This window comes from Thermothelomyces heterothallicus (assembly GCF_042370625.1).
Source record: "Thermothelomyces heterothallicus CBS 202.75 unplaced genomic scaffold P884_scaffold_25, whole genome shotgun sequence".
In the NCBI taxonomy this organism is placed as follows: Eukaryota; Fungi; Ascomycota; class Sordariomycetes; order Sordariales; family Chaetomiaceae; genus Thermothelomyces; species Thermothelomyces heterothallicus.
Window position 1 is genome coordinate 507,407 of NW_027192586.1, and position 13,200 is coordinate 520,606.

Here is a 13,200-nt window from a genome sequence, read left to right on the forward strand (position 1 = left end):
GACTACTAGGCCTTAAATAAGATTATAAAGTAGGATCGATACCTACTTCTATTGATTAAGGAGACCCTCTACTCCTTAGCTAAGGTTCGGTAGTTTATAAAGCTTAATATTAGGGCGGCCTTCCATTATATCTGGATTATAGAGGGAGATAAGCATTTAATAGCATTTTAAACCTAGTTTAGACTCTTCGAATAGCTAGTCTACCCCTTTAGATTAGTAGGTATACCTATAACTTTCTAGCGATATATTAATAACGCCTTTAGCCTAATACTTAGAGACTTTATAATAGTATACCTTAATAATATCTTAGTATATATAGTAGGTAGTAGAAAGGACTATATAAAATAAGTTAAGGAAGTTCTCTAGAGACTATAAGTAGTAGGGTTAGCTCTTAACCTCAAGAAGTACGTATTCGCTATAAAAGAAGTCAAATACCTTAGCTATATTATTAAGGCCGGTGCCTAAGTCTATCCCAACCCTAAGAAGCTCGCTACTATCCGCGATTAGGAGGCGCTATAGAAAGTTCGAGGAGTATAGAGTTTCTTAGGGTTCGCTAACTTCTACCGTAACTTTATCCCTAACTTCTCCGAGATAACCGTACCCCTAATATAATTAACCTATAAGAATACCCCGTTTCGGTAGGGGAAGGAGGAGTAAGAGGCCTTCGAAGCCCTTAAGATAGCCTTTATCTTAGAGCTAATCCTAGTATAATAGGACCCCGAGAGGGAGATAGTTCTTGAGGTAGACTATTCCGGGATAGCCCTTAGTAAATGCCTTTCTTAATAGGGAGAAGATAGGGTTCTATATCTTATAGCCTATTATTTTACGAAGTTAACCCTAGCTGAAAGGAATTATATAATCTATAATAAGGAATTACTTATAATTATCTCCTACTTAAAGGCTTGGTTAATAGAGCTTTATAGTATTATAGCCCCTTTCTAAATCCTAACTAACTATAAGAACCTCGAATATTTTACCTAGCCCTATCCGATTAGCAAATAATAAGCTCGATAGGCTAAGATACTCTCTTACTTTAATTTCGAGCTCTAATATCATCCCAGATTATAGGCGTCTTATCCTAACGCCTTATCCTATTACGAATAAGACTTCCCTAAAGATATATAATGTACTATATAATTTCTTCCTACCATCTAATTAGATATCTCTACTACCTTAGAGTTACTAGAAACATCTTACCTACCTAAGGGGAGTAACATTTTTATGGATAGCTCGCTTACGTCCCTCTAGGACAAGGGAGTTCTTAAGGATAAATACTATATATACCGACTCTAGACTATCTAAGATAGGGCCTAGAAGTTCCCTAAAGAGGTAAATATAGTATAAACCCAGATTATAGACTGTTCTCTAAATATATAAGGTACTCTTTAGTTTTAGGGGAGACTTTAGCTCCCTATATAGGAACCCCTTACTACTACTATCCTCTAACGAGTTTATAACTCCCTTATATTAGGTTACCTAGGGAGGAATAGGTTATTTAAGATGCTCTAATAGGACTATTATTAGGATCTTATATCCTCCGATATAAAGCGGTTCGCGAGGAACTATTATATATACCAAAGGGCTAAGGTATTATAGTAACTATAACAAGGACTCCTCTAACCCCTACCTATTACTAACCACTTCTAGAAATAGATTTCTATTGACTTTATAGTCGACCTCTTAACACGAGAGAAGAACTTACCCCATTACCTTATAGTAATTACCGATTAGCTATCGAAATACGTCTAACTTGAGGCTATATCTTCGATAGGGGCCGAAGTATATATACTCCAATTCTAGGATATATAGTAGCGGTTTTATAGGTTTCTAATATAGATTATTACCGACTACGGCTTAGACTAGCTTAGCTAATTTTAGACTTCTCTCTATAAGATTATTAAGATCAAATAGTTACTATTAACAGCCTATTACCCTTAAATAGACAGAGGTATAGAACGTATAAACTAGGAGGTATAGACTATCCTATAGACTATCATTTCCTTTGCCTAGTACGACTAGCCTAAATATCTTCTGGTATACTAGCTTGTAATTAATAACTATAACTTAATAGTAACCGGAACAAGTGTAAGTTACCTCCTCTATAGCTATAATATAAGTCCTATCTAGTTTGCTAACCTCCTAGATGCTCCTACTTCGACCCTACAGGGGAGGGCTATTAACTTCCTATACTACCTAAAAGAAGGTATAGAGTAGACCTAGGCTACTATTATATATATATAGTAGCGCTAGTAAAAGAATGTTAATCGATCTTAATATCTAGCTAAAAGGTTTAAGGTAGGGGATAAAGTATAGCTATCTTTATATAATATTAAAACTAACTACCTAAGCCGGAAACTTAACTAGGTTAATACTAAATATAGGGTAGTAGCGGTACTAATACTACTAACTATTACTTTAGATGTTCCCTAGGGCCTATACCTTACCTTCTATATTAATCTAGTTAAGTATACTATATCTAACCTACTCCCCTTATAACGCGTATTAGAGACTTACCCTAGCCTAGTATTAGAACTCTTATAGGATAGACTACTATAAGAAGAATATAAGGTAAAAGCGATCCTTATAGCTAGGAACACGAGGGGGAGAGGGAACTACTACGACGTACTAGTAAAATGGAAGGGATATAACACCCTAACCTAGGAACCACTAGAAAACTTAGAGAATACCAAAGCACTCGATGCCTTTAAATAGGAATAGGGGGATATATACCTAAATGACAGGCCGGTTACGAAGAGGAAACGTAGGGGAATATATAAGCAAACGGTCTAAAATTTCCGTATATATAGGCAAACCTAGGGCAGACGGGCGGCGGCTACGTTATAGATATACTAACCTAACTAATTATAAAACAAACATATATAATAATAACTTGTTACGTACTTACTCCTTATCCTCCCCTAAATACTTAACCTCCTCCTCCTCCTTTACTATATCTTTAGGAGCTATAAGGGCAGGCTCCTTACGGTTACGGACCGGGTACGGTATATACTCGGTTAGGGAGCTAGAACGTCAGGCGCGGGCGCGGTTAAAGTCGATAGGGATAGGTACGGGGCGCGCGGCGGTAGCGTAGCAGGCCTAGGACGTAGGCGAGGGTATACCTAAGATATAGGCGACGAGGGCGGCGTTAGTATCGACTAAAGTTGATATATTCTCGTTTGTATACTATATCTAGTATAGTATATTATCATTTTACGCTATAGTACGGCGTATAAGCTATCTAGTAGCTTATAAGGCAGGGGCAGGGTTAGAGGCGGTAGGGAGGGTATTATCACGGTAGGAGGGAGTACGGGGGTAGGCGACCAGGGCCTGGTCATTACTATAGTAGCAGGGGGAGGCGGCCTAGGTAGGGGAGAAGGCAAGCCGGGCAGGGGAACGGTTAGCCTGTATAGCCTCTATAATTATAGTAAAGGAATGTACTAAGGTAGCGAACGTAGGTATAAGGACTACCTTATATATACTATAGGTTATAGTCTTTAGCTAGGGGGGGGTCTCTAGGGCTATACCCTTGTTATAATAGCGTATAATCTTATAGATACCTATATATAAATATAGATTATTTACCTATAATTATAGGTCCTAAACGTAAGGATTATAGGTAGAATGGTACGTTATATAGGATATACTATAACTAGGGATATATATAATATTATTACCGCTTAGAATATAGTGTGACGAACCCGACTCAGACTTCTTCTGAAAGGGTTCAGACGAAGGTGAACGATGCGGGACAAGTGTGCAAGTCGTCTGAGGGATTCGGTGAAGCCAAAAGGTTCACAACAATAGAGTTGTCTCTTCACAGTAGTGCGATGCTATTAGGAGTACTGTGATGTGAGGAATGCGTATTGCGTTGCTATCACTGGTGAACTCCAGAGTCCACCAGAACGAGTGACTATCTACATGTATATATAACCTTGGTGATCACTCCCGATCACGGTGATCGTGAGTGATCGTATAGTGGTGATCACCCTGATCACTGGTGAGCGCAGTGATCACAGCGCTTCTCATGTTGTGATTGGCCCTTCCGTTCCTTCGGCTTGATTGGTCTGTCTGTGCCGGTGGCCCAGGCGGCATCTGCATGCATATTTCCGTGACATATAGCGAATATAATTAAGATAATACTATATCTTCTTAGGCAAGAGTTTAAACTCCTTATTAGAGGAGTTGCCCTTAATAGTAAACCCGCCGAGGGAAATGTTCTGGTTCTTACGCTAAAATTTAGGCGGTTAATAAAGACCTAGTACATGTGTATAGTAACTATAGTTAGGAAAACAAAAGGGAAAACTTATACTACGATCTTTGTTCTTATTACCGCTAGGATAGCGGCTACTACTACTACTACTAAGTAAGCCGATAGTAATAGACATTCTAAATAAAAAAAAAAAAAATTTTAGGGGCGTAATACGGGTATAGGTAGTAGGATAGTATATAGTTAAGCGTAGGTAGGGAGGGATCTATAGGTTACAAAAAGAGAAGAAGTAAGAGTTAGAGGGAGGGAGAAAAGGAATTTATATATATTCGGGGAGTAGGGCTAGGGGAGCGTATATAGGACCTAAACAAAGGCCGGGACCCCTATAGCATTAAAATAAAGACTAGGACCTACACGGGATCTAAACAAAGCCGGACCGTATATATAGACTGCCGGTACGCGTAGGACCTATTACCATGGTAACACCAGGCAGACCTACCCGAGCATCCGACTAGAAAAAGAGGGGGGGTATATTATAGGCCCGGGCTCTACCCGGGCTAATCGATAACGGGTTATACCCGGTTTCGGACCGGACCTATATACGTTCGTAGGGCGTTTGTGGGGCACGCGCTTAATACCCGGTTAGGCTCTAACCTAACGCCTAACTAGACCCTAACTAGAGTATATATATATCCCTTATATTAGGAAATGGAACTCCTTCTGGCACCTGTACTTACTTTCTCCTCTTTCTTCCCTTAAGGTAGTTAAATAAAACATCGTATGCTTATCTGTAGTTACTATAAGGCTAGTATATTATACTTAGATACATTAGGATTTTTCTATTAGCTCCCTATAGCTAAGGAGTATAGTAACTATATAGTTATTATAAGCTATCATAGCCTAGAAAAATTAAATATAATACTTATAGGTTTTAAGAATATATTAGCCTTTATATAATACTATATAGATAGACTTTTCCTAAAATACCGCTATTTTATTAGGGTATATATTGATGATATTATTATCTTTAGTAAAACTAAGGAAGAATACTTCGAATACCTATATACCATTTATAAAATCCTTGACAAGGCCTATATATATATTAGTATACCTAAATCATTTATAGGCTACCTAGCTATAAGGCTCCTTAGGTACATTATAAATGGCAAAGGTATTACCAAAACCGATAACTATATTACTGCCTTTAAGAAGCTAAAGTTCCTAGATACACTCGATAGTCTAGAGCATTACCTCGGAATAGCCGGATGGCTTAGGAAAGGCATTCTATGGTTTGATGTAAAAGTAAGGCCACTTTAGGTACGGAAGATAGCGCTAATGGCCGTAGTACGGAAAGAAGGAAAGCTTAAGCCTGGGAAAGCTAAAAGAGCCCAGAAAGCGGTCACTTCTGCTATCAAGTTTACCCCGACTAAGGAAGAACTCGAATCCTTCAGGTTACTCTAGGAACACTTATATAACTAGGAGTTTCTCTATTACTACTGCCCTAAAAAACTACTATTCCTTAAGTTAGATACCTACCGTAACGGCTATAGCGTTATCGCTTTCTAGCTTAAGGGCGACTAGGATGGTAAGAAAATCCCTGGTAGGGACATTCCTTTAAGCGAAGTATAGCCTATCCTATTTATATTAAGAGTGACTACTAACGTGGAAAAGCGCTATAGATCTACGGAGGTAGAAATTGCTATACTTATCTAGGTGATTAGGAAGCTCCGGAAGATAGTATAATCAAATAGGCACCTAGTTAACGTTCTTACTAACTATATACCGATAAAAGGGATTATAAAGTATATATCCCTAATTATAATAGATCTAGCTAAGGCTAACCTAAAACTAGCAAACGTAGCTAATTATCTATTAGGATTTAACCTTAATATCTTCTATATCCCTAGGACGCTAAATATAGTACCTAATATACTATTAAGGTTACCTACCTAGGAGCAGGATGATCCGAAGGTCAAGAATAGCCTAATAGATAAGCTTAGAGATATCTAAAGCGATTACTAGGACGCTAATACCTTTATAATAGATATAACTATCATGGAACCGGTGCTTAGTAACAAATTTAGGGCTAGAATTATCGCTAGCTACCCTAAGGACCGGAAATACGGACCTATCTACCAAGCCCTCTGTAAAAACGAGAAAGACTCGGTTAGAAATGACCGTACCAGAGCTAGAAAATACAAATAGCTAAAACTGCCTATAGGACCGTTCGAACTTTCGAACGGACTACTTTTCTATATAGATTTTGACGGCACTAGAAGACTTTGCCTCCCGGAAAACTACATTAACCAAATCCTTTAGGTAGTTTATAATAATATATACTATTTCGGTGAAAACAAGATAATAAATGAGCTTATAGCCATTTATTTCCGTAGGAAGGCCTAGAAGGTTTCAAAGTTCGTACGGTACTATAAGGTATATTAGGCAAACTTAACCGACTATAACCTACCGCTAGGGGAACTCTAGCCTATTCGTACCTAGCTAATACCATTCTATATAGTAGCTATAGACTTTATTACCGACTTGCCGCTAGCGCTAACCACTAGTACCCTCTAGTTACTCGAAGGCTATACCCTAGTAGATACCCTCTATACCGTAACCTATAAGTTTAGTAAGAAGAAGCTTCTCGTAGCTAGCCACTAGATGTATATAGCCAAAGAATAGGTAACTGTTCTTCTAAGGACCTAGATATTTACCGACTAGGGAATACTAGCCTAAATCATTAGTGATCGTAACCCTAAATTTATATCTAACCTATAGAAGGAAATCTTCTTACTGCTAGGAACTAAGCTACTGTTTTCTACGGCCTACCACCCTCAGACTGATAGATAGTCTGAACGGACGAACCAAACCGTAGAAATCGCCTTATAGATAAACTTTACGATAAATTCTAACTACTTATAGGTTAAAATCCTACCGGCCTTACAGTATTACCTTAATAATACGCTAGTCACTAGTATTAGGAGATCCCTAAATGAGCTAATATATAGATTTAAACCGTACTTAGTACTAGATATCCTAAGTAAGAAAACCGCTAGAACTAGTAGGCATAAGGCCTTAGAAATCCTATATAAGCAATATTAGGCTAAAGCTAGTAAAATGATTGATTAGGCTATAGCACTAGCTAAATTATAATATAACTAGAGATATATACCTACTAAATTCGAAGTTAAGGATACCATTTAGCTATAGCTATATAAGGGATACCATTTGCCTAATAAACCTAATAGGAAATAGTCAGCCTAGAGAGTAGGACCGTTCAAAATCAAGCGAAGGGTAGGAAAACTAGCTTACGAGCTAGACTTTCCCAAATCCTAGAAGGTTCATCTAATCGTATCCGTCGCCTAACTCTACTAGGTTAAACAAGGTCCCGATCTGTTCAAAAGAACCGTACTACCGCTATAGCTAATCTTGGTCGATGGCGAGGAGTACTAGAGGATTAAGAAGATTGTTAACCACTATATATGTAGAAAGAAGCGCCCGAGGGTTAGATACCTTGTTCGCTAGCTCGGATTTGACGTAAAAGACGACTAGTAGCTTCCTTAGAGTAAACTAGAGGCTACTTCTAGCGAATTAATCCAGGAATATATAAATCGCCGTCAGATTTAACCACTACCTAGGAAGAAACGAGGCCGACCCCTGAAATAGAAGACTTCTAGCTAGACCTAGGGTATTATACCTAGCTAGGAGGAGGCTAAATAGCGCTTAGAAGTGTAGACCTTTAATAGGACACTTCCCTATATCTATTTTAACACCAGAAAACCTATTATTATTCCTTATATCTTTATCTTTGTTACTACTTTTATTCCAAACTCTATTATTTATTATATATAGGCTACTTTAAACCGCGTATCTAGCTTAGTTAGCTACTAAATAACCTGATTATTTAGTAAATAGGGCTAAACAGCCTACCTATTTGGTATAATAGGGCTAAATACTAATAGCTCAAGCTTTCTTTCATCCTATCTTCAAAAGCCCTGCCTAAAAACTATAAAAACCCCTAGATTTCCTACTATTTTCCAGTTTTCGAACCTCTTCAATTTTTCTACAATTTCTTCAATAACCACCTTCTTTTCTAACCTTTAAAACTCCTAACACCAGCCTTTTTTATCAACATAACTATATAGCCATCGCCTATAGCTTACGTACCCTTATTTCTATCAAAAGGAGGCCCTAGAGAGTATTTTCCTACTACCTTTTACTTCATTCTATCACACGTATAAGAAAACTACACTCTTTCGCGACTTTTGCTAAGTTTACCGACCTAGAACAGCTTAGTTCCATCAGTTATAATGGCTAAATCTAGAAGCAAGGCCAGAAAAAGTGACAAACAGGCTACTAAAGGCGCCTAGGGCCCTATAGTAGTAGTAGTAACCATAGTAGCGACCCTAGCCACCGGAAACAAGCCTCCGGTTAGCTAGCAAGATACACCTATATTGTAGTTAGTAACAATAACCGAAGTAGCCGACACCCCGGTTACCGCGTTTATACCTATTAATCGGTAGAAGAAGCAGACAGCTATAGAGGCGTCTAACCAGGCATAGGCCATACCTACGCCCGTACTAGGCGTATACTCTAGCCCTATAAGCGAAAATAACACCCTAGCAGATAGCAATATCTAAGATCTCCTTGAGAACCTAGATATAATACTAGAAAGTAGCACAGGCTTTATAGCTAACCTAGGTACTAAAGAGGAATTCCGTAATAACCTAGTAATAGGTAGCCCGGTCTAAGTACACCGTAAAGATATAGCTATAGCCTTCGAGGGCGAAGATCCTAATATACTATAGTATAACCTATAGCGTATACCCCCTCGAGTCGCCAATGCCCCTCGTAATGTCACCTACGACACTTTTAGCCCTCTATACCTATAGTTTCTAGAGGACACTATAGTCGAATGGTATTACGATAGTGAGATAGGCGCTATAGCCTAAGTCCCTAGAAGCGTGATTAATATGGTCTATACTAGCAAGAGCAAGTACGAGGTAGTTTGCCTACTAGCCGTATACTACTTCGTTAATAGCTACTAGTTATAGGGAGAGCAAATGACTATAGCTAACTATAAGACCTTCTGTAGTATAGATAAGGACGATACTACTAAGATTCCCTATTTAAAGGCCAAATTTACCTTTGTCAAGATCAAGGGCGAAATGAAGGTAATACTATTTAGTGTCATTATAGGTACCTCTATTATAGTTAACCTATATAAAGCTACCAATAGCGATAATGACTATATTACACCGGCGCTATTTTTCGCTAAGCACTATAAGACCTTAAACCTATAGGGAGGATTCTAGCCTTATACTACTAATAGTAACATAGTATATAAGATAGGAGGCACCTATATAATTATATATACCTAATGTATTAGTAAAACCGGGTTGGTCCCTATCGATATAATTAAGGTACGCTAATATAAGTAGCTAGCTAACGCCTTCCCTAATATTCCTATAGATAAGAATATTATACTAATCCCTCTATCGCTAATCAAGGTCGCCATTACCAAGGTATAGGATATAGTAAATAAGAAGAGGCCTCTAACACTACTGGCTACGCGCTAGGTAATTCTGACGCTCAAGCCTACCGACTTCCTATCCTACAAATCAGATATAGCTTAACTAGAGTAAGACTACTAAGAGTCCGGCCCTACTAATACCATCTAAGATACAACCGTATACCTATATATATATACTAGCTTACCTATAGCTATACTATAGGGTACTAAGTAGCGTAACGAAGAAAGTATATTAATTGTCAATAAGACTATAGCTAATACTACTACTAGCCTAATAGCCTAGGCCTTATTATAGCTAGATTTGACACTCTAACCACCTAAGCCTATACCTTAGCCTACTATACCTATTAGGTATATATAATATAGGGCACCTACCGGTAGATTTACCTATAGGACTAAGTGTCACGGAAATATATATACAGATGCCGCCTAGGCCACCGGCACAGACAGACCAATCAAGCCGAAGGAACGGAAGGGCCAATTACAACATAAGAAGCGCTATGATCACTACGCTCACCAGTGATCAGGGTGATCACCACTATACGATCACTTACGATCACCGTGATCGGGAGTGATCACCAAGGTTATATATACATATAGATAGTCACTCGTTCTAGTGGACTCTGGAGTTCACTAGTGATAGCAATGCAATACGTATTCCTTATATCATAGTACTCCTAACAGCATCGCACTACTGTAAAGAGACAACTCTATTGTTATAAACCTTTTGGCTTTACCGAATCCCTCAGACGACTTGCACACTTGTCCCGCATCGTTCACCTTCGTCTGAACCCTTTCAGAAGAAGTCTAAGTCAGGTTCGTCACACGTTACTATCACTCCCTTTGTTCTGTCATAGTTCAGAACGGAGGTGACTTCGACCTCGACATCGATATAGCTACCAACGTTACGGCCGAACAGCTACTCGCCCAGCTTGGTCAACTCTAGCAGCGAATCCAGGAGTTAGACCAGAGAGACAAGGCTGCTCAAGCTCGAATCAAGGAACTCGAGAACGGCGAAAAGCACTCGCAGAAACTGGTCAACGAGGCCTACGCCAAAATCAAGGCGCTCGAGACTACCAAAGCAAGCCACATCAAGATCGAACCACCTAGCAAATACAGAGGAACCAAGGAGGATCTCGCAGGGTTTTTAACAAACCTCTGATCCTACTTCCGGCTCAATGACGACAAGTTTCCGGACGACAAAGCCAAAGTCCTTTACGTAGCTACGAGACTAGAGGGCAAGGCGCTTAGATGGTTCGAACCTACGTGGAATGACTACCTCACTGAGGAAGACGAGGACGACCGAGACGCCTTTACACAGGTAGTCTTTCGATCCTACGACCGTTTCGAAGAAGAGCTTCGGAAGGTCTTTGGCGACAAAGACGAGAAGATTCACGCGTAAGAAAGGCTCGCCAATCTCCGACAGACCAAGTTAGCAGCCTCCTACGCCGCATAGTTCAGACAGGATATGCTCAAGTCTCAGCTTAACGACGAGGCGTTAATGTAACTGTTTTACAACGGCTTGAAGGAAAAGGTCAAAGACGAGCTGTATAAGTATGACTGGCCTAAAACGCTAGACAAATACATCGTACAGGCCATCAGAATCGACGATCGGCTCTATATACAAGAATAGTAGAAATAAGGTCAAATAAACGGAACCACAGTTAAGGCTAACAATAAGAAAAAGCGAGCATACGTTAGTACCTTGTACAGGACGTATCCTGGAGCTATAGATATAGACGCAATATAAAAGCAGGATAAGAAGAAGACGGCTAAAGACAAGTCCAATGTCACCTACTACAACTGCGGAAAGAAAGGACATTACAAGTAGGAATGTCGAAGCCCAAAGAAAGATTAGAAACCAGTCCTAGGAAAGGAGACTACAGTTATCGACGAAACTAAGGACATCGTCAAAGTAGCAGCCACAAGCTACGAAGACAGGGATAGCGACACGGACAGTCTCGAACACGACAATAACGGCGAAGACGAACAGACGCCATACTCCGAACTGGTCACTATAGACCCCGAGATAGGCATTGCCGAATGGGATACGGCAGGGGAGTATATGCCACCGATTTCGATTCTCCTAGCCTTAAGGCAGTAGGGTTTTACGGTCATGTAGAGACGGGATGGATCGTGGACGACCGACACCTAAGGAGTCGACCGACCCAGACCGAACATCTTATTCCTTTAGGAACGGATCGAATGGTACCGTAACGAAGTCTTCCGGCTTAATACGGAGTTACGCGAACGAGATAGACGCCTAACTCGACTCGCCCAGCAGAGCGACGAGATAAGGGACGAAATAAGGGAACTCCAACGCATCGTAGAAACCATCAAAGAGGAACAGCCCGTGACATACGATAGACCCGATAGTTACACCGTACACTTTAACGATTAGTAACTCAGCTACAATGTACGGAACCCGGAGTACCAGTTTATACATACGAACCACAGAAAAGACGAACATACGTAGGAAAACTACTAGAAGAAATATTCCTACCTTAGCATTAGGGCACCTATGATCCATGTATAGTAGGAAGGATTCGGAAAAGAATTCTAATATCTTCCAGGTAACGCCACGCGACTACACCCTCGACATAAGGCACACGTACAAGTGCCCTAGTTCTAGTATATAGTACACGAATGCCGATACTACTTCCGCGACAAATTCGAAAACAATCACTGGCCGACCCGACAGGAAAACGGGGACGGAAGTTTACGCCCTGTGGAATGGGTCTACGACGCGGGAAACAGAGCGGCCGAATTACTCTGGAAGATCGAAACCCGGAGTCTAGAAGGCATCACGGTAGTTCCAAGACGAGCCTGGCCTAGGCACTGCGGAACAGGACGAGACACATGGGACTCATGCTAGAGCAACGATTATCTCTATTACGCGGACGAAAAGAAATCGCGAATTTGGGAGCTTTAGATAAAGCTATAGACTACACGACGAAAAGCAGAACGGACCCAATGGTGGGAAGCTGCAAGCACTCAATGGCTTACGGAAATAAGAACGATCGACGAAGCCGCTATTAGCCGAACAATCGAAGAGGTTAGCACTAACCTAGGAAACAGGTTAGGGCCCTTCAAGGGGCCCGAAAACCATTAACGCCCACATAACGGCGAGTAGTAGCGCAGTATAGGAGGAACTAGCACAAGAGACCACTATATCGAGACCTCCTAGTAGAAACATAGGAAATCGCCGTAATCTTTAGACGACGACGGCAAGACAAGCGACTATAGATAATGGTACAATGGAAGTAGTACGAAATGCTTGTACTAGTAGATAGTAGAGTAGAGATAAACCTAATTTCGCCGATACTTATAAATCAGCTACAGATACCCTAGAGGATAAAACGGAAGCATGGCATAGTCAAAGGGCCATTCCTAACGCAATAGGTACGTAGGGAGACCAAACCGATCGATATCACTATAGCAGGAAAGACCATAGCAGTCG